General features: G+C 33.5%; 1 pseudogene; it reads left to right on the forward strand.

The window, feature by feature from the left end:
• The first annotated feature begins 4,437 nt into the window (after positions 1–4,437).
• LOC113866589 lies at positions 4,438–6,998 on the forward strand (annotated as a pseudogene).
• The last annotated feature ends 17,361 nt before the right edge of the window (positions 6,999–24,359 follow it).

The following is a 24,359-nucleotide window of genomic DNA, read 5'->3' on the forward strand; positions in this document are numbered from 1 at the left end:
GAATGAAGGCTTAAGCCATTACTACAAGCATGGAGCGAGACATTGAACTAAAGCGAGTGCGTGATACGCTTAAGCTAAAATAAACACGCTTAAGTGAAAAATAACAGAGAGCCTACCTTCCAGGATTACAAACTGGCTTAAGCCTGCTTGATTTAGCTTAAGCTGATGAGTTGTGGGCTTAAGCGCATATTTATAAGGCTTAAGCGAGTAAATGATGGGCTTAAGCGAAACCTTAATGGCTTAAGCCTAAAAAAACAGAGAGCACACCTCCCAGGATTACACATTCGCTTAAGCTTGCATGGCTTGGCTTAAGCGGATAAACCAATAGCTTAAGCGGATATGCTTTAGCTTAAGCAAAAATTGCATAAAAATAATGTAGAGAGAATGCTCTTTTGGACTGATAAACTAGCTTAAGCTATTACAGATTGGCTTAAGCGAACCAATACCAGCTTAAGCGAGTACTATGTAGCTTAAGCGAACATTGTAAGCTTAAGCGAATATGCAGGAAAATTGAAAAACAACAGCTTAAATTGACAGACATGGATATACTATTTCTGAAAACAAAATACATTTGTCCTTTACATAATTTTTTTTTGGCAAAACAAAATAAAATGATTACTATATGTATGTGACAAGTTTTAATTTATAAGGTAATTTGTTGGGTTTATTTAGTAAACAAGTCATACAAATTATAAAAGAGAATCAAAATGAAAGGAATTTAGATAGGTGGTTAATAAAGTGAAATTTCATAATTTAGCTGCAACAAACTAAATAGGTCCTTCAAACTTTACAATATGAACTAACTTCAAACATAAACTAAAATCTAAACTTTAAAAAGCAAATAAAGAAAAAATAAAGTGTTCATGCATCTTATAGATCAACATCATTATGAATAGGATGGTCGTCCTCCATTTGGTCTCCTTCCCCAGCACCACCTTTGATATGAACCCCATTTGCACAAGGGCTGACTTAGGATCTTTAGGGTTGGAACCTTGTAGAAAAATTTGAAAATTTAGTGATGAATTTCTGGGCAAATTAGGTGTTGGTCCATGGTGTTAAAATGAGTGGAAAAGGAAGCAAAAACGCTGGTTTGGTGGTGGCTGAACAGAATTTTAGAAATGACGGTATCTCGAGTTATAAAACTCCAATTGAGGTGATTCCAAAACGAGGTGAAAGATCTCGTTCTGAAATTCAATTTAGGCTCAAGAATCACTCAATTTGGCTGAGTAGAACGAGAGTTATGATAACAAGATAATTCTGGGCAGATTTGAGTTTTTTTGGAATTTTGGTGAAGAATTGAATGGGAGAAGGAAAGAATCACTCTTTCCAAGGAAGGCAACACACAAAGGGATGTGAAAGCCCTTTGATACAGCCAAGGTGTTCTTGAATCACTCAAGAACTTAGGAGAATCACTCTCACTAAGATAAAAGAGATAAACTCTAATATTTCTGAATCAAACTTAACTTGTCTTATTGATAAGAATGGTTCAGCTTATATAGAAGCTTTACCATCAGAATTACAAAGGTTCCATAACGGAAAATGAAACTACTTGATGGCTGATTGTAACTGAAATTGTGGCAACCAAAAAGTCACCCAACAGCCACTATGCGCCTCTTGGTCTTCCAAAGGCTGATTGTAATTGAAATTGTGGCAACCAAAAATTCACCCAACAGCCACTAGCTATGCGCCTCTTGGTCTTCCAAAGGCTGATGCCTAAGTTGCCAATTGGGCCCTTATTACAACTTGAAATAAAACCAAACCAAAGCCCATTAGTTGATTAACCACAAAACATAATTTGGTCAGCCAACTTTACAAAGGATTGGGCCATTATTTAAAACAAACTAAAAGCTTAAAAACTGAAGCAAAGTGGCGCCTTAGTTCTCTTCCATTTGGGCCATGATGCAATTCACAACCTTGGTCTTTTCTCCTTGAAACTTGGGCTTGTATTCAATTAATATGGACAACACTTGTTGAAGAGCTTCTTTTGCTCTCCTTGCTCTAGCCCTTGTCATAGGTCCTCCAAGTCCTTCAAGAGGATCCTTGCCCTTGCTCATGGTCATGTCCTCATCAACCTTAATGATCAAGTTGTGCTTCCGTTTCTTCTACTTCCCCTTCTCTTTCTCCCCTTTCTTCTGGTTCCTCTCCTTATGGTCCACCATCTTCATGATTTGCATTAGGTTCATTTGAGAAGGAAGGTGTGTCTCCAGGCCATGACACTACAGCTGCAAAATCCTCTGGGGTTGGCCATGGAAATGTTGAAGTCTCTCCTGCATGCTGGTATAGGGTAAAGCGATAGAAAGAGTCATTAAGGCTGGTGTAGGCTCGATGGTTTGCCACTATCTGGTAATGTATATGTGTATATGCCCGATTGTTGTCCTCCATTTGTTGCTGTATTTAATTTAGATGTTGTGTGATACGCCATTCCATGGGTGTCATTTTGAGGATGGATGGTTGTGTTGATGGTGGTGCTGATGAAGAAGGATCAGAAGCTGGGTGTGGTTGTGGCTGGTCCAATGAGTTAATGCAATAGTTGTTTATGAACTGGGCATTTATAGGTTTTTTCAACTTGATGCTTTGTGTTGGATTGTTTGGTATCTGAACACCTTGGGCAGCACATAAAGCAGTGATTAATGCTAGAAAGCCCAAAGGCTTTGTTGCAGATGCATTAGGGGAGTTGGTGGACAAAACAAGCTGGTGAATCTCCTCAGAGATCACAGTTGCAATGTCGATTGTGAGGTTTTCCATAATGCTGAAGACAAGGTAGACCCGAGGCATGCAGAGATCTGATGTGTGAGTGGTTGGAGCAATGTTTGCAAAGAGAAATGACATCCATATTTGAGTCAATGTCTTCAAATTCCCTTTCTTGAACCTCATTGACTTGCCTTGATAGTTAGTTTCATATGATTTGTTGGGAATGCATAAGGACCTTGCCACATCATCATCATTAAATCCTGTGGTCAGCCGCATCAGCTACTGGTATTCGTACAACTGCCCTTCTTGTAAGGTGAGGGGGTTCCCCAGTAATGCATTGATATCATCCCTATCATAGGAGATGGATGTCCTTCTAACGCAAGACTTCTTCTCAGATTTTTTTGAATGCAAGGGCCATGCATTAGCATAAAACTCCTTCACTATGTCTTTATCAATTTTATTTGGTGGGTCAGCCAATATATTCCAGTTTCTCCTCTGAAGTTCTTCTGTAAATTCAGCAAATTGTCCCTCCTTCAAAATAATTTTCCTTTTAGGTAGAAGTTCCCTTGGGTGTAATTCTAAATATCTCTGAAAATGGGCTCGACTGAAGAACCTGTATCTATCAAAGGTAAGTTGCTGACTGGGGCTCGGTTGTGTTGGAGGTTCATTATCCTGAGTTCCTGTATGGTGTACATGTTGTGAAGCCTCTCCAACATCTGAACGTTGCTTCTTTCTTTGGAGAATTGGTTTTTTAGGATCCATATCTGCAAGGTAACAAATCTCAATACTCAGAAAAATAGAAAATACACATATAGAGAGACAAATCTCAATACTCGCTTAAGCCACAATGAGGCGCTTAAGCGAGTAATAATCGCTTAAGCGATTCAGGCGCGCTTAAGCGTTTCTTTACAGAAACAACCTTGCTTCACATAAAGATTATGGAATGGAACAACAAGCAGAGTGATAATCCTAAACTGTAAAAACTTTAACCCTAAACCCTTGAAAGCAGTGTTTCCATAATAGTATCCCCATCCCTATTAACCATCCCTAACCTAAAAAGTAGGAGAACAACAATGTGGGTGTAAGAGTTATTACCTGGAATTGTTTGGTATTGGGAGAGGAATGCTGCAATGGGGAGAATCGTCGATTTGGGGTGGGGTTTAGGGTTTTTCAATATTTTTTGATATAAGGATGAAATGAATGAAATGAGAGAATGGGTTTAAGTCTGGGCTGCGTCGACAAATTCGCTTAAGCGGGTATATCTCGCTTAAGCGAAGTTTTAAAAGTAAGGAGGTAAATGGTTTTCTGGTCCCTCGCTTAAGTCACTACAACCTCGCTTAAGCCTTTACTCGCTTAAGCCACAACATGCTAGCTTAAGCCCGTATCCCAATTTTAATAAGTTGAGAGGTAAATGGTTTTCTGGTCCCTCGCTTAAGCTACTACAAGATCGCTTAAGCCCTTAAGCACTTAAGCGAATAAAGTATAGCTTAAGCCGTAATGAGCTTAAGCTAGAATTGTCGCTTAAACATTACAACTTTCGCTTAAGCGGTCTATATAGGCTTAAGCGAACCAGCGTCGTTTTGGCGCGAATCCTTCATTTGTGTGGCATAAGCTTGAAGAAAAGCTTCATTAACCCCTAAAATGCTCTCTCTTAAAAATATACATGCTTGGTACAAATCAAAGACTTAAACAAAACAAGTTACACTCAACATATACTAACTTGAAGCTTCATTGACATTGATAACCATGGAACCATCTCCATTGTCAGGTATCTTTTTTCATTTTAACATTTACGTCTTTTACATTTGTTATATCCTAAATTTTCCATAATGTGAGTTGTTTAATATGGGATTTTTTGTTTATGTTTTTGGTAGAAGACATAACTAAAAACATTGTGGAATGGAAGCCAAAAGTTGGATTAGAGTTTGATAATGTAGAACAAGCATGGAATTTTTGGACTGAATATGGTAGGAAGATCGAATTTGGAGTTAGAAAGCAGTATTTTAATAAGAGAAAGGAAGATGGTGTTATTACTTCTTGCAGATACGTTTGTTGTAAAGAAGGTCTTCGAAAAGGAAAGAAACAAGATTGTCAAGTTGCTAAACATAGAGCTGAGACAAGAACAGATTGTTCTGCGAGAATTGCAGTATCTTTGGGGAAGAGTGGGAAGTTTATAATTCATGAGTTTGTAGAAGATCATAATCATCCCTTACAACTTGAGGAGACAACTCACATGCTTGCTTCTCATCGTAAGATAAGTGAAGTTCAAGCTTATGAGATTGAAATGGCTCAAGAATCTGGTTTGCAACAAAAGTCCTCATTTCAACTCCAAAGCACACTTGTAGGCAATAGATGTAATGTCGGATATACTCGGTTGGATGCAAAGAATTACTTGAAGGAAAGAAGACAAAGAAGTATGGTTTATGGAGAAGTTGATTGTGTGATGGAATATTTTCAGCAACAATTGTTAGATAATCCTTCATTTTTTCATGCATATCAGATAGATTGTGACGAATAAATTACAAATGTATTTTGGGTTGACGCGAAGATGATTTTAGATTATGCATATTTTGGTGATGTAGTTTCCTTGGGCACTACATATTGCATTAATCGTGCAAATAGACCTCTTGTCTTGTTCACAGGTTTTAACCATTATAGAACCACCATCATTTATGGTGCAGCTTTGTTATATGATGAAACGGCTGATTCGTATAAATGGTTGTTTGAAACATTTTTAGAAGCACATAATCACAAAAAACCATTAACGATGTTTACTGACCAAGATCAAGCCATGGCTAAGGCCCTTGTAGAAGTCATGCCAGAGACACATCATTCTTTGTGCACATGGCATTTAATGCAAAATGGGATCAAACACCTTGGTAATTTGATGAAGGGTGGAAGTCATTTTTTAAGAGACTTCAAAAAATGCATGTATGACTTTGATACCTTCACTGACTTTGAGAAAGCTTGGACCAAGATCGTTCAAGAGTACAATGTCCATGACAACAATTGGATGAACTCACTTTATGCCATAAAGGAAAAATGGGCATCATGTTATATGAAAGAAGTTGTCACCCTAGGGATGTGGAGTACTCAACTCTCTGAAAGTTTAAATTCTGATTTCAAAGCTTCTATGAAACCTGGTGTTAGCATTAAACAATTCTTTCAAAGTTTTGAACGTATAGTTGAAGCGAAGCGTTACAATGAACTAATTTGTGAGTATGAGTCCCGACATAAGCTACCAATGTTGAGATATGAGATGTCTCTCATCTTGATACAAATGGGAAAAATTTACACTCATCCTATATTCACCCTTTTCCAACAAGAATTTACTTCATTCTTAGCATGTTGCATTTCAGAGAGGATTGAATCTCCTCTTATATTTGAATATGTCATTACTACAGTCAGTCAAGAGAAATCATGCAGAGTATCATTTGATAATGTCTCAAAATCAATTTCTTGCACCTGTAAAAAATTTGAAACATTTGGTATGCTTTGTTCCCATGCATTGAAGGTATTTGAAACAAATGATGTCAAGGCGATTCCTGAAAAATATATCCTTAAGAGATGGACAAAGGAAGGTCGTTTCGGCATTATAAACAATTTCATACGAAGAGAGATTGAGGGGGATCCAAAAGCTGCTACCACACAACGATACAGACAACTTGCTTCTAAAATGATTAGACTTGCATCAGAGGTATCTAGTTCAGAGGAATACTCGACATTAGTGGATGAATGTTTAAATGCTGTGTGTCGTCAAATCTCACACCTTCGATTACAAACACAACATGTTGACAGTCACATTGACAATCATGCATCTAAGTCGATGATCAATGATGGTACAATCCCAAAAGGTTTTAAGCATCGACCAAGCTTAAAGAGGAATACATATAAACGATTCAAAAGTTGGGTTAAACTACAAGGAAAAAGGAAAAGAAATAGGACAACGAGAGGTCAATTACAAAACCAACATGCTGAGGTACATATATCAATTAATTTGACAATGCATTAATTTCAATTTTGATTCCTTATTAACCATATGGTGTTTATTTGATAAATATTTTAGGAATATCAACCCAGTCCTCCTTTTGAACCATGTGATATACATTGTTTAGCACCTCCATCTTATCATCATCCTCAAACTTTGAACAACCAATTCAGTTTCACTACATTATTGACCGTAAGATCATTAAATTTCAAAATGAAAATTTAGTGCTTTAGTTCATCATTGTATAATTTTGTTTGATGAATTTATGTTTTTTTTTCAGGATCCTTTGGATGACACAACTTGTTCAATCCTTGATTAATAGTTAAAAGTTGTTGTATCTTAATCATTTTATTTTGTTTTGCCAAAAAAAATTATGTAAAGGACAAATGTATTTCATTTTCAGAAATAGTATATCCATGTTTGTCAATTTAAGCTGCTGTTTTTCAATTTTCCTGTATATTCACTTAAGCCCCCCAATAATCGCTTAAGCTTACAATGTTCGCTTAAGCTACATAGTACTCGCTTAAGCTGGTATTGGTTCGTTTAAGCCAATCTGTAATAGCTTAAGCTAGTTTATCAGTCCAAAAGAGCATTCCCTCTGCATTATTTTTATGCAATTTTCGCTTAAGCTAAAGCATATCCGCTTAAGCTATTGGTTCATCCGCTTAAGCCAAGCTATGCAAGCTTAAGCGAATGTGTAATCCTGGGAGGTGTGCTCTCTATTTTTTTAGGCTTAAGCCATTAAGGTTTTGCTTAAGCCCATCATTTACTCGCTTAAGCCTTACAAATATGCGCTTAAACCCACAACTCATCAGCTTAAGCTAAATCAAGCAGGCTTAAGTCAGTTTGTAATCCTAAGAGGTAGGCTCTCTGTTATTTTTCGCTTAAGCGCGTTTATTTTAGCTTAAGCGTATCATGCACTCGCTTTAGTTCAATGTCTTGCTCCATGCTTATAGTAATGGCTTAAGCCTTCATTCGCTTAAGCGAAAATTGTAAAATTCGCTTAAGTCGTGTCAAATTCGCTTAAGTGAACGAAGAACTGCACGTGCAGTTCCCGCGTCAACTGCAATGGATCCAAATCCGTCCTTCAAGTTGATGAAAAGATATATATCACTCTCAACTTGTCAATAAGAGTTTTGAATTGCTTTATAAGTAATCTCTTAGTCAAAATATCTGTCAATTGTTCTCCAAAAGGAACATATGTTGTTTCTATGAGGTTACTCTCCAACTTTTCTTTGATAAAATTTTGGTCTATTTTAATATGCTTTGTTTTGTCATGTTAGAATAGATTATGAACAATATTGACTGCCAATTTTTTATCACATAAGAGATTTCTAAGATTTTTATAAAGTATTATGAGGTCATAAAAAATAATTTTCATCCATAGTAACTCCATATCCCTTGTCCATGGATCAAAATTCTAATTCTGCACTTGATTGAGATATTGCATTATATTTTTTAATTCTCTAGATCACTAAGTTTTCACCCCAAAACATGCAATATTCTAAAGTAGACCTTCTATCAACAATTATTCGACATAATTTGCATAAGTGTACATATCCAACAATAGTTTTCCTTCTTTCTTAAATAATAGACCTTACCAAGAATATTCTTAAAAAAATTTCTAATAACTGCTTGCATATGTCTTTCTCATAGATCATGCATAAATTAACTTACTACACTAATATCATATGCTATACCATGTCAAGTATGGGCTAAATAGATCAGTGATGAACGAAAAGATTTGTCGTGAATCCTCATCAAAATATAAACAAAAATTGATGTAATACTAGGGTGCTAACCTAGATCATCTCCCATGAATCATTGGACGAGTAATCAAATATCAAACATATGGTATGTAGTGTATTCAGAAAGCAAGTAAACAAGGGGGTTTTGTGATTTCAAGGTCAATATAAAAAGCAAGAAACAAAATTATAAAGTTCAATCAATAAAAAGTGGTAACCCCTAGTTCATTCATATAGATTCTATCCCTATTCCTCTCAAGATTTAATACTCTTCCTCTCCTCCCAGAATTAGGTTAATTTAACAAGCGAAAATTAACCTTATGTTTCCATACAAATTAAGCAATTCAATGGACTCCAATCTCTCATCTCAAGATTACGCAACCTTAGAAATAAACCTAGAGCTAAGCAATTTAAATTTAGAATCTCATTAAAATGAATTAGGGTTAATTAAGCAATATCCCCCTCATTCAACCATTAATTCAATTCAAGAGATTAGGAAGAAGAAATTCATGAAAGAAAAGAAATTATATTAACATTCAAAACTTAGGAATTCAAGAATCCATATGAACTCACTAGAGATTACAAGAAAATTATCCCTCCATAAGGATGGGTCTCACAATTACAAAATGAAAGTGAACAGAAATCAATAACATCAATGCAAAAATCAAAGAGAAGTAAGGAGAAAATAGAAATCAAACCCGAGGTTAGACCCTTGGCTGTCACCCAAGGCCACCCTAAGCTCTCCCAAAATGGAAAAAATCTAAAAGTGTAAAAAGCTCCCGTACCCTAATTTCTCAAATCCTATTTATAGTGCATAAATTTTCACCCAAAATAACTACTATGGTTTCATAGTGATAATGCGTAGTGTTCCATAGTAGTTACTCTCACCTCATAGTAACCACGCGCAAGTCTGGTGCTTTTGGCCTCTCTGGAGTTGTCACTTTGGTATCAGAGTGATAACTTTGGTTGCTTCAGAGTGTCTACTATGGTTCCAAAGTAAACACGCACAACACTTTCTCAAAATGGGTCTCTGTAGTTGTTACTATAGGTTCATAGTGATCACTTTTGTCTGTCCTTCTGGATTTAGCTTGATATAGTGTTCACTATGGGATCCAAAGTGATCACTTTCATATCAAACTTTCTCAAATGCTGAAAATCCATTGAAAAAGTCTAGAAATTCCTGCACAATTATTCAAATGATCAAAATTGCAAACTATATCTATGTAAATCAATATAAATTAGCCAAAAATTAAGAAACCTATGATATTTGACCAAAATGATGCTTTTATGTTATTTACACTTCCTAAGTTTACTTTTTCTATTAAGAAACATCAAAATAACAAGTAAAAATCCAATAAAATTTGGATTCATCAATCAATTTTTCCTCTAGCATCTAGTATCAAACTTTGTCAACTTTTGGACTCTTTTCTTCACTTCTAATTCGATGATTCTGCTCTATGTGAGTTCTTATAGTCTTGCATTTCAACTTACTTTTTTCTTTGAGAATATGAAGACATATTTCTTTTGTGATATGAAGATGTCTTGTTTTAAATAAGCAACTTTAATCCTTAAAACACATTTTAGCTTCCCAAGGTCCTTCATCTCAAATTGTGTTGCTAACTTCTTCCTTAGCTCTTATTTTTTGGCCTCATCATTACTTGCAATAATCATATCATCTACATAAACTAAAGAAGTGTCAATTTTCTATTCTGTGAATGCTTTATAAAGAGAGTATGGTCGCCTTGACTCTACTTATATTTCAAGGATTCATGGGTTAAGTAAATTTTCCAAACCAAGCATGAGGAGAATGTTTGAGTCCATAAACGGCCTTCCTCAACCTGCACACATGGTTTCCTCTATTGACAAAATTATATCCAATTAGTATCTCCATATATACTTCTTTCAATTCACCACGTAAGAAAGCATTCTTAACATCAAATTGATGCAACTCCCACCCAAAATAAGCTACTAAAGTGAGAATGATCCAAACTGTATTCATTTTGGCTACTGAGACAAACGTTTCCTCCTAGTCAGTCCTATAAGTTTAAGTGTATGCTTTCACTGCTAGTCTAGCCTTATATTGATCTATAGTGCCATTGGATCAATACTTCACAGTATAGACCCATCTACATCCCATTATTTTCTAGTCTTTATGCCTTTCAACAATCTTCTAAGTCTAATTTTTCATCAAAGCACCTATTTGCTTATTCATGGCTTGAATCTAGTTCTTGTCCTTTAAAGCTTCGTGCACTGATGTAGGAATTTAGATAGACTCATTAGTTGAAAGAGAACTTCAGTGCTGAATATAAAAGATTTTAGTGGAAACAAAGTGAAAAATATCGTATTTGACACACAAGGCAATAAGTAAGTCATCGGGCATTAGGAAGGAGAAGAAATATCTAATGATTCATAATTACTAGTATTTACTTTTGGTTAGGACAATTACGGTTGTTGTTGGATCATGTTGGATTTCTTTTTATTTTTGATACACAAAGTTGAACTAGTGGCAGTATTTACTATGCTATAATTTTCTGATATATGTAACTCTTGAGTAATAGGATTCATAAATGTGGGTGCCTCTAGTCTAGTGATAGAAGAAGATGCTAAGTCCTACATGGCTACATAGGTAAAGAGATAAAAAGAAAATTAAGTGAAAATTGATTGAAAGACTTGGAGACAAACTTTGCTTCTGTCCAATTCTCCTGTTGAACTAAGGGAATGAAAATCTATTCATAATAGGAATAAATTAGACACTGGCTCCTGTTCTTTTTTTTCACCAAGAGAACTGGTGCTCCAAAGGTGATACACTCAGCCTAATCATCTGCTTCTGCATTAGATCCTCGATCTGCTCCTTAAGCTCCATTCAATCTTTCGGCGCCATTCTATAAGGTGCTACAGACACTGGTTCATCTCTAGGAATCAAGTATATAGCAAACTCCACCTCTCTATGCGGAGGTATTCCAGGAATATCTTTGAGAAGATCCTAGGGAATTCTCGTACTACTGGTATTAACTGCAAACTCTGCTCATTCTCTGCATTCATAATGGCCAAAAGAACATAACAAGAGGTCCCTTCACTCAAAGATGCTTCTACTTGATGAGTAGAAGTCAGCTCAATACAACCCTGTTGCTCAGGAAAAATCAGACACCTATGCCTATAATCGATCAGTAAATGATTGATAGTTAGCCAATCCATCCCTAGGATTACATCCAATCCTGACATCGGGATACAAATAAGATTTACCTTGTACCTACGTCCCTCAACTACTATGGGACACTTAATGCAAACTGTCAAACTTTTGATCAAACTCAAAGTAGGTGTCGATACTACCAATTCATATTCTAGATCGCTGACTGAAAATCCTAAGTTTCTCACACAAATATCTCTAATCCACTGCTCGGCCGTATTCGGCCCATCAACTCCAACAAACTAAGGAGGATTGTTCTTATTTTGATATTCAAGAGAAGGTACAGTTGAGGTAGTGGCTGTTGCTGCCTGTGCTACAGTAGTGACCTGATTTACAGCCTGTTGTTGTTGTTGTATCATTTTTAGACTTTGCCTCATTGTGGCTGCTATAACCTCTATGGCGTGAGCCATTTGGTTCACGTCAGCAAGAGGAGAAGAGTTTGCAGCAGACCTTCTTGGTCTAGCCATTTTAATATACGGAATAAAACTAGTTTAGATTAATAACATTTAATACATTTAGCAATACCACCACATAACTATATTCATATATTCAGCTTATAGTGATATATTTATATTAAGTATATCATAGCAATTTAATCAATTTAGCGCTTAGGATAACATCATATTAGCATTCTCAGCATTCACACAACATAGCAAACACACTTATCTCAGTAATCATTTACAACTTAGCTTAACAACATATTATTCATGCAGCATGACTCGTCTATAGCTCACCCAAGTATCATATACCCAAGTATCATGCAGCATGACTCGTCTATTCATTTACATCTATCGTGTCTAGGAATCGAGGTGACCAAGTTTGTTCCCTCACAACTAGATGATTAGAAATTATGATATGTGATTCACAGCTAACACTTATATGCCTAATATTCACAACTGACGCCTAATAGTCTCACCCTGTAGGTTTACTTAGACCATGCTCTGATACCACTAAAATGTCACAACCCCTTTTCATAACAAACCAAAAATATTATTTCTACACCACTTACTTATTTAAGATAGATAAATAATGGAGAATATAAGTATAAAATTCACTTTTTATTCAAAATAAATAAAGTTCCTTACAACAATATCTAACAGAATAACATATTACATTTAGTTCGTAATATTCAAAATACACAAAAATTATACTACATAACTTCCTCTATATGAGGTCTCAAAATATAAAGAAAATGACTTAAATGCCAAAATACTCGACTCCAGCCTTCTAACACTTTTCTACTAGCCCCTTAACCTACAATACCTGCTACATTGCTCATGTACCACCATACGATCATCGCAGTACACACACAACAATATAGACAAAAATGCAAGGTTGAGCTTATAAAAGAAAAATCATATATATATATATATATATATATATGTATAGAAAAATATTACTCACAGTAGTAGCCCCATGTATTCTCAGCTCTTCTAATGCACAACATTAAAACAGTTTCCAACTGGTTTCACAGCCTAAGTATTCCAGAAGGAACTGAGCCTATCTGGGAGCGACTCATTTCGGTATCTGGATCTAGACAACATAGCACAACACAACTCAACATATTCTATTGTTAGATGTCTACCCACCTAAACATGTAACTCGGTTCTATAATAAAGCAAGTCATATATCTCAGCATGATGCAGTATAGACAAAATCATATTCTCAACAGCTCAGCTCAAAATAACTTTTATCCAAGAGATATGACAAAATCATCTCAAAACTTCTTGTAATAGCATGCCAAATCATTTCAAATATCGTTTAATAGTTAAAGTAAGCTCCCCTTACCTTAGAACAACGATTCACACCAGATCTATCAAATATTACTGTTTTAAGGCAAAATCCACCGAAGAATTAGCTCTACAATGATGTTTCTCCTAAGATATCATCAACTATCTATAAGAAAGATAAGAAGAAGAGCAACAAATGGTAAATCTAACTTCAAACTTATAGAAACTTACTTCAAATCCTTCAGAATAGACATAGAATCTCATATCTAGTGAGAAATCTAAGTTTATGAGAGTTTAATATGAGAGAAAATGGTGATATATGGCCTTTGATCTCTCTAGAACCTTGGAGAAGTGTAAAGAAATAAAAATTTCGTGCAAGGTTCCCTATTTATAGGCAAAATTTTGAAATTTTTTTTTTACTGTTCACGTTTAAGTTACTGTTCACACAGTCTGACTGTTCATGTCAGATTTACTATTTATTATTTTAATTTTTTAAAATAATTACAAACTCCATCTAAATCTATCCCAATACAAAATAATCCTTCAATTAACATTTAACAAATACAAAACATTACAGGTTACTCAATAATAAAATTACAAGCTTGACATAACTGGAATCTCCAAGTTTGCTTCTCAGTTGCTACAATTGGAGCTAATCAAAGACAAAGTAATGATAATGTGGTACTAGGGACTATGGAAGATGTTCGTTTTGTGTAGGAAATTTCTACAAGGCTTGAGTGTTGGACTGAATTCCCTTAACCGCTCTATAATAATAGTATTTCAAGTGTGCTTCAATATACAATATATTTATAAATATATTCTTTTATCAATTGTAACTGTTCTGATTATGATTCTCACTTTTTGCTATTTAATTTGTATAATATTTAATGATTGAGCTTAAAAAATGGACAAATAAGATTTTTTATTGTTTTTGGCAAAAAAATCATTTTGGGTCTAAATTGGCCCAACCCGATGCTACAACTTGCTTAACCTGCAACCCATTCAACATGAATTTCTAGGTGGACGGTTACATGCCCAACAATGCAGAGGTTGGTTTGAGCTATTTTTGGGTCAATCACATCCAAACTTGCTCGACCCAACCCATTGGACAGTCCTGGCTTTCACTGTTAAGTGTTAAACCCTAAAAGGTTAAGCTCTAATATTAACCATGTAACGTCCTTATTTCAAATTCAGTACATATAGATAATTTTCCATTTCAATTCTATTTCAATATGAAATTTGGATACCATAAAATTTTCTCGGAAGTAATTACTACAATTTAATCAAATATTTCTATTTAAATCCATAGAATAGTGCAATAGCACAAAACTTTCGTAATTACCATCATCAAAAGTAAAGAAAAAGGATATACATAAACTTCACAATATAGTATATTAATTTACAAACTGTATGTTTGAGTATTTAAAGATCAAAATAATTATTACAACACCAAACACTACAAAAAGGATCCCAGAGCAGCCTCAGTTATACTCATCTCCAGCATTCCAACTCTCTATCTCGGCTAGGTCCTTGGAGTCTAAGTTGTCATCAGATCCCAGATACCCATCGCCAGAGTTAGCTCTAACCTCTGTTGCTGTGACTTGCTCAAAGGTCCAACGGGTAGGTCGAGAGTCATGATCATGGTAGGTGTATAAGTAAGTAAGGGCTACTGGGGTTCTAACTGTACCCCTACACATATATACACATAAAGTTTGGTGTATCCTACTCCTAGGGAAGTCGAATGGAATACTACAAGCAAAATCCATCTCTATCATGACATAAACCCTAGGGTCATTCTCTACCAATACAGCAAATTTAAAATGATTTACACACTGGTATTCATTAAATACGTAATTTAATCTAAAGTCTACAGAACTATCTACCAGCCTAACTCTTCCCTGCGAATTCGTCATCCTGGTTCCTTGAAATTATCAGTAAGGATAAGCACCTATCTTATCACTTAAAACATAATATTACTTTAAAGCCTAACATAACAGCATAATCATGGTCATGGAATATAAGGAATCATAATAACATAAATCTCAAAGCAATATATTAAACATACACATATTCATAATTATTATGTTGCTCTCTTTCGGAAATGCACATTCACTGCACTGTGATCACAATTATACAATGCCTCCAGCAGTTCTTGAGGTCTTACACAACTAGGTAAATAGTCACCGGTTAGCTATGGATACAACGTATACAATAACGGGCCCCTTAGCAAAGGTATAGTAAGGAGTCTAGTCAGGAAACAAGTGTGAGGCCATGTGGCGTATTCGCTCTCAGAAAGAATGTGTACACATGCATGAATGTCGCTCACCACCCTACATTTCTCCCAGATTTTCATCGTCTCTGGACTCTATACCCTCAGTGTATCTCTATAACTATTCACACTAGAACCGTCAGCTTCTTACACTTATCTCATACTCCCTTTCGTACTAAAGTCATTATTCAGTAAAAGATCGTACTTAGTAAAGCATTTCCGAACTAAATTCCAAACAAACGAACTACTCGAACATATCATTAACACCCAAAATCATCCAAACATATTTTTCATAATAATTCAGTGTTAATCAATCATAAGAATCATACTAAAATACATACATAAAATACTCTCATGGTTACAAATAATTATTATGCTTAAAATAACAAAATATAGCACTCTTTACCTTGAGACAAAGTTTTGAAAGAGATTTTGTGAAGGGTTTTAGGTGAAAGGACCAAGATCTTCCTAGATATCACAAAAGAGAACATTTTAAGAAAGGAGAAACTTAGAAAACACCCAAAAAGAGAAAACAAAGCTCCAAGAACTTACTTGGAGTTGATTGATGAAGTTCCCAAGCTTGGATTTGAAAGAAAGTTGAGGTTTTAGAGAGATTTTTCTGAGAAGAGAGGGTTAGGGGTCGAGAGAACAAGGGAGAGCTCGAAACTTGGATTGTAATCCAAGTTTTCTAACTTGGAAACCCTTAAATACCCCTAGACTCGCGACATTCTCGCTACAGCGAGTCATTTCTCGCTACAACGAGACTTTCTCTCGCTACAGCGAAAAAACCAGACAAAATTGCATTTTGCTGTCTGTCATTCTAGCTACAGCGAGGGCTCCTCGCTACAGCGAGGGCTCCTCGCTACAGTGAGAGCATCCTCGCTACAACGAGAGAATTCTATCTACAGCAAGAGAGCATCAGAATGCCTGATTTCTGGACGCTCTTCTCGCCACAGCGAGATATCCTGCAACCTACATCATTTAAACTCTCTAAAATTCAAATAACTTGACAAATATAACAAACATTCAATGCTATAATAATAAATATAAAAATGAGGATGTTACAAACTAAAATAAATAGGCTAAAAATAAAATAAAAGAGGTTAAATATGTTTGAAAAAGTTTGTAAGCTTTTCAAATGTAACTCTTTTAAAATTTGTAAGAGAGAAAGATCAGATAAATGAGTACATAATGTTAATACTAGTTCACCTTTAAAATAGTGGGTTATGTTAGGCCAAAAACTTTTGTCAAAATTTTTACTATTTCTAAGATTTATTCACAAGTATCTCAAAACCATAATATTCCTGCACAATTCCCTCTAGGCTTAAATAAATATCACGTATTTCTTTAAATGCTATTTATTTAAGAAAGTGAAATACTCTCTAAGTGTTATCACTCAATTTCTTTTGGTTAACACTCTTTCTATACAAGAAAAATAAATTATACATAACAAGAAAGTTGGATCAATAATTTTTGTTTCTCTATAAATTATAATAAACTTATCCATAATTTGTAGTAGAAATTACCATATTTCCACTAAACAAACTTCTCTACTTAATTTTTTTTAATATATGAAGAGATTTTATTAAGTTTGGAATGCTTCTTGTCCTTTGCGTTTTTTCTTTCATAAATAAATAAATAGTGTTCTTGTTTATATTAAAAAAGTATTTAGTATTCATGAATAAAATGTGTTTTAAGAATCTGTTTAGATCTAACACATATTAAAAATATCCTACATTATTTTATTTTTTCTAAATTAAATAAGGTTTATATTAATAATCTAGACAATGAGGTATCTATAAAGAAAATCAAAGTTACTCTTTTTAGTATAGAGAATCTTAAATCTTTAGAGACAATTTAGTGAAAGGAGTTTTTGTTGACATTACTATTATCAAAGGTGTTAATCAAATTATTATTAACATAACCCCTAAAGTAAATTTCCTTGAATTTGTGAAAGGGGTCTTTGCTGATCTTACTATTATTAAAGATGTTAATCAAACAAACTATTATTAACATAATTCTTAAAATAAATTCCCTTGAAATTCTTAGTTAATTTAAACTTATTTCTTTTTGTAATATTATTTATAAGATTGTATCTAAGATTCTAATAAATAGAATTAAGCTTATTCTTTCCTATATTATTTTTAAAAATTAAAATAGTTTTATTTCAAGAAGACAAGATCCTTTAAGAAGTAATTCATTCTTTTAAATATATTAAAGGTAATAGAAGGTGCATGATAATTAAATTGAATTTAATAAAACTCATTATATAATTGACTAAAATTTTATTAAACAGTATTTTGAATAAATTGGATTTAGTAGTTCTTATAAAAGCCTATTTTTTTCTTATATTTCTTCTTCTATGTGTGTTAATTAGAATAGTTAGTATTTAGATTAATTTATGTCTTCTAGAGGCATTATACAAGGTGATTTGTTATCTCCTTATATTTTTTCAGTTTTCATGGAAAGATTAGCCCGTTATAGTTAACATAAAATTTAGGAGGTGTCTTAAAGTTTCTAATTTATTTTATATTGGTGATCTTATATTAATGGTTGAAACTTCCTCATCTCATATTCAAATAATCAAAACTGTTTTACTATTATTTTGTGAAGCATCAAGCAAAAGAAATAATAAAGATAAATTTATGATCTATTTTTCTAATAATTTATGTGTTCATCAAATGCTTCCTCTCAGTAAAGAATTTGGTATTATTTTTTTATAATTTAAAATCTTATCTTGGATCTCTCATTTTCTATACTAGAAAAAAGAAAAACATGTATATTAATCTACTTGATAAAATTAAGAAAAAATCTACTACTTGGAAGACTAATTCCTTTTCTTTGCTAATAAAGTGACTCTTTTTCCAAGCTTGTATAACAAGCGTTCCAAATTATATTATGTAGTATCATCTTATTACTATTGGCATTTATGCATAAATTAATAAAATTTGTAGATATTTTATATGGAGTTCTATCTCTTCTCAAAGATAATGTCATTTAATTTCTTTGGAATAAAATTTGTTCTACAAAATTATAAGGGAGAATGGGTTTGAAAGATTAACACCAAAAATTAATAGAGCTTATATTATCAAGTTTCGATGCAGGTTTTTTAATAACTTAAAAGCCTTATGGGTTAAAATTCTGAACTTTAAATATAAATATGCAATTTCTCAAATGAATATTTGTACAAATGCTCATAATTGTTTTGTTATTCGGAGAGACATTTCTCAGCTATGGAATATTACCAAAAAGGATATGTTTTGGGTTATTAAAGATAGTTTAAGGGTTTTTTTTTAAAGATTTTTGAATTCCTAATATTGCTAGCCTAATTCAATTTTCTAATGCTAGTATTATTGAGAACTTAGTTAATCTTCTTGATGTTATTCTTTTTAATGATTAGTGTGATTGGTCTAAAATTTAACCCTGTGTTCCTCAACAAGTTTTTTATTTTGTATCTACCATTATTCCTCTTAAGTTAAACATTGATTATGATTTATTAAGTTGGTTCACATCCCTAAACGAAAAAATTTGCCTTAAATCTGTATATAATGTAGTCATTTATCTTCAAAATACAATTTTAATCCCTTTATTTAATTTAATTTAGAGTTTCCTTAGGCCTCCAAAATTTGTACTTTTCTTTAGAAGGTTGTTAATAGTAGATTATTTAATAAAGAGAAAAGAGTGAAAAGAAGTTTATCTAACAATGATATATGCCCTAGATGCAATGATGTTTTTGAATCAATCATGGTTAATTGTTTCATAGCTGGAGAGTTTTGTGCTTCTTTAATAAATGATAATTGGAGTACTTTTTCAGTTGATTTAAGTAACTTTTATTAAATTTGCAAAATAGTAGTTTCAAGTAAATAAATAATTGGAAAATTTTGTTTAATGTGGCTATTTAGAGATTTTGAAATGTTAGAAATTCATAGATTTTCAATAACTTTATTTTTAATAATGAATTTTTTTCTACTCAAATTTGGAGCTATGTGAGTTATATCACCACTCATCTTACATCTCTTGACTGTTTTGTCTACAAAAGCTTAAAAAAAGTAGTTATTATTGGATGAAGTCTTCCTTTCAAAAACAAATTAAAACTAAAATATTTTTGTCTTCACTAATTTTAAGCTACTTGTAATGGTCTTCATGAAGTCTTCCTTTCAAAAACAAATTAAAACTAAAATATTTTTGTCTTCACTAATTTTAAGCTACTTGTAATGGTCTTCTTAGCAATGATGAAGAATAATTTGTGATAGAATTTAAAAGAAGTTTAGGTCCATTGTTTTTCTATTGTAGTTGAGCTTTAAGCTTTTTTTATGGGCTTACGTTGTATCCATGATTTCAAATATAAAAGGGTCATTATAGAGATGGATTCCAAGCATACATTTAATTAATTCAAAGATTGATAAATACTATATACTTGAACAACCTTTGATTGATGAAATTATATCTTTACACCAATCTTTTAAAATTATTTGTCTTTTATCATATTTTTAAGGAAACTAACATCTTCCATGCCAATTTTGTACATTTTGAGCTCATTATAATTTTTATTTAGTTCCTCCTCCTCAACTTCTCTCTTTTCTTTGTGAGGTATAAGTTTCCCTATAATGATTAATTAGGTTTTGTTTTGTTGTACTTTTAAACTTAGTTGATTACCAAAAATTAAAAATAAAATATATTTAATATTCAATTTTTTTAATATAATCTTTATCTAAATTGAATTAAACTGTAACATTAAGATTTATACTATTAATTAACGTAATGTACTATTGTTTATATATCTATGGCAATAGCATATATTATTGTTTTGTATAAATAAAATTATTTGTTAATATAATATATCATATTGTTAGTATAAATTTATAAATTAAAATTAGTTAAATAAAATAAAACAAAAAGGTAAATAATAATAGTTTAATTTAGTTATTTGTATACGCTTCGAGTTTTGTAAGGATATTATATATATATATATATATATATATATATATTAATTTATTCATGTGAATGTATGTGTGTTAAATTATATGGTTGGTTTGGTCGATTTGGAAAATTTCCTAAGTTTGTAGCGATGGGGTGTTCTCACTGTAGGAAGAAAGCGACCATGAGGGATGCATTTCTTGGTGAGGTCTCATTGTAGCGAGATTCTACAAAAATCAGGGTGCAGTTTTCTCTGAGATTTTTGCTATAGCGACAAGGATGCATCACTGAGTGTGTCACGATCAGAGGGATATTTGAAGCGTTTAGGATTCAAAAAATTTATTTTCTATCCCTCCCTTTGAAATCCTTTCGATTCTCTCTACTCCCAACCCCGTTCTTACTGATTAAATTGCCTTCAAAGCCGTTTGCAAGCTTGATTGAAGGTTGAAATTGAGTTTAGGATGCTAGGAGGAACGAAAATCCGTGTGGGGAGCTATTCTATCGTGGATTTCGTGAAGGGTCTTCATTCCAAGGTAAGGGGAGTAAACCCCAAACCCTAACTTCTCTTGGGTAGTTTAAAATAGGAACTCTTACTATTTTGATAACTATCTAAATGTAATTTGTAACAAAGGTTATAAATAAAACTATTTTTGAAGTAACACTACAATTTCGGTAAACAAATGTTGTTTGGGGTAGTTGAGATGATGCCAAATCTTAGGATAGATGACCCTATTATTACTATTATTGGGAAAATGTGGGTGATAGATTGTATGATTGGGCTGAGTCCAGGGGTGTCTGACCTCCGCATATTATATTGATTGTGTGAATTGGTTGATGATTTTGTGAATTGATGAGTGTTGTTGATGATTGAGACATGTTGAGATTGATTGATGATAATTTGTGAAGTATGATATATCTATAGTGTTTGATAATTGAGGTATGCCAAATGAATGAAACCATGTTATTGATACGAGTGTTTGACTACTCTTAAGTAAAGAAAAAGGTTTTTGTATGATGTGATTACAGTGCCACAGTGAGCATGGCTAAGCAGTGAGTGCACGTGTGAGTAAATTGAATGGAATGTTGGAAAAAGTGATCATAATACGAGAGTCAGACTGGATAAATAGATGTGATTGCAATACAGGTATTATGCTATGACCTACGGAAGTACTCATAATAAATGTATTGTAATACACCAAGCTATGTGGATAAGGCTCGCATATTATGACACGTGACCTATAAAAAGGGTGTGGAAAAGAATGAGAAATGTTGGTGGTGAGTTTAGATAGCTACGAGATACACTGGGGTAGAGAGTCCAGAGAAGATTTAGGAAATATTAGGGAAATGAGGGTGGTGAATGTTAAGCGTGAATAAGTGCACAATGATTTGCTGAAAATGAAAGCATTCACAGGCCACATACTCATTTCTTGACGAGACTTCTGACTATACCTTTGTTAGAAGGGGCTGGGTCGGCACACGTGTATCCGTGTTACTATGGCTAACCAGCGGCTATCTAAACTGTGAAGTCCTCAAGGGATCCCAGGGGCATTGAATATGAAATTGAAATAAATGTGAAAGTGTGATGTGTATGAAGTGGTATAGAAATTGTACAATCATAATATATGCATTGTAACATTTTAGTTGATGTTGTTATGATATATGTGTTGTAATACATCGACGGGTGCGATTAAAACACATGTGTTGTGACATATTGATTGACGTGGTATAATACATGTATTATGATGTGCAGATTAGTAAAAAGATGCATGATCTGAAGTGGTGAACATGATTGATTGTTGTCTTGTGTGTGCTCCTTTGTGATGGAAACTTGGATGATTTGAGTGTTATTGCTAATTTAATCCATGTTAAGTAATATTCCTAGTACGATATATACATGTAAATACTTTGCTTACATTAAACAGGGGATTTAGTGGGGCAGAAGATACTCACCCTTACTAATATTTTCAGGTAATAAAAGTGAAGAGACAAAGATGCTTGGTCCGTCCTAGGATTATAGTCCAAGGGTATTGAAAGGAAGGTTGCTCTGTAGGGATTAAAATAGTTTGAGAAATTGTATTACTTTATTCAAATTATATCTTGTGATGATGACTAAATTTTGTAAATAATTTTAAATTTCAGATTTTAAAATTTATGATACTTAGGCCGATTTTGTTGTAATGAATATTCTGAAAATGTTTTTAGTGGAAATCCTAAGTTTATATGTATTTGAAATGAACTAAATGTTGTGTTAAAAGTAAAGTTGAGTTTTATTCAATTACCTCAAGTTTCAAAGTTTTACCCTTGGAATGATATGAAATTTTCATAAGAAGAAAATACAATTTTTGTCTTTATATTATTATTGAATTTATGAATATTAAAAATAAATTCATTTTTCATTGCCATAAAATTCTATTATTTGAATGAAGAAAATAAGGGTGTTAGAATTTGGTATCAGAGCAGTTCGTCCTAACAAGCTTGGGATATGGGACTAGTTTGGTTGTTTTGAGTGTTATGAGTATTAATATTTTAGTAGAATTGAAGATGAGATGATTGTTTGTTAGCGTGATTTGTGTGGTACCCCATACAAGGACTTGTGTGATTGTGTGGTGAATTGAGTGCATATACACGTATATGGACAATAGGTTCGCTAACATATGTATAATGTGTTTATCTAGATTAGGAAATGGCCAGTATAGACAAATCAGTGGAAGCAACTGCTGCCATTCCAACAAATATGAATAGAGTGTTAGGGCCCTTAGTATGCGATTAGGATGCAAAAGTGGCTAAGGATCATGGATTGCCTTCATTCATGAAACAACGTCATCTAAAATTTGAAGAAGAGTTTGATTCAGAAGGAGCTTGAAAATGGGTTATAAACATAGAATGCGTCCTTGATGCAGTAGATTGCCGAGAGGAACATAAGGTGAATTGTGCCACTTTCATGCTAATCAGGAAAGCCAAGGATTGGTGGCAAATCATGAGTTGTACTTTGCCACGGGAAGGTGGAGTTATCTCCTGGGAAATATTCAAGATAAGCTTCTTGGAAAATCACTCACCCAGAAATTTAAAGATGCAGAGAAAAAGGAATTTCATAGACTAAAGCAAGGAGAGATATTGGTAAAAGAATATGCAGTGAAGTTTTATGAGTTAATGAGATACTGGTCTTACTTTCAACAAGAAGGCGATGAGAGAGAGTAGTGTGCTTGATTTGAGGATGGACTGAAAAGTGATCTCCATACTATAGTTAATGTTTTCCAACTAACAGACCTACCAACATTGGTGAGCAAGTGTATAAGTTTGGAAGACAGTTTGAAAGGGTAGCTGGTGGATGATGGAGCTACAAGAGAAATAGAACAAGGAAAAAAGTCCGCCAAATTTTAGAAAGAGTCATGCTCAAGTACAACTCAATCACAAACAAGGAGAAAGACATCTCATTGTAACAATAACAAGAACTTTAAGAACTCCTTGGGTCCGATAAAGTGTTTTCAATGTGGAGGACCTCATAATGTGAAAAATTGTACACAACCATGTTTAACATATGACCACTGTAGAAAGAAGGGACATTTGACAAATGCTTTTTGGTTTGTGCCACAAGTGAGAGAAGGTTTAAGTGGAAAAAGCAGGCCAACATCCAAGAGGTGACGATTCTTAGATTAGGAACCTGATGTATCTGCGGATGACCTCCTTTAAGAAAGCAATGTATAAAGTAAGAGTTATTTGTAACTTAGTAATTATAAGATGTGGTGTTGCTAATAGGATTTTGTCATTTCGACGCAACTTTGAAATTTTGTGTATGAATTATCATGGCATAAGAACTCTTGTTTTCTCTGTA

The sequence above is a fragment of the Abrus precatorius genome, unplaced genomic scaffold (assembly GCF_003935025.1).
Source record: "Abrus precatorius isolate BTA unplaced genomic scaffold, Abrus_2018 Scaffold5, whole genome shotgun sequence".
Lineage (NCBI taxonomy): Eukaryota > Viridiplantae > Streptophyta > Magnoliopsida > Fabales > Fabaceae > Abrus > Abrus precatorius.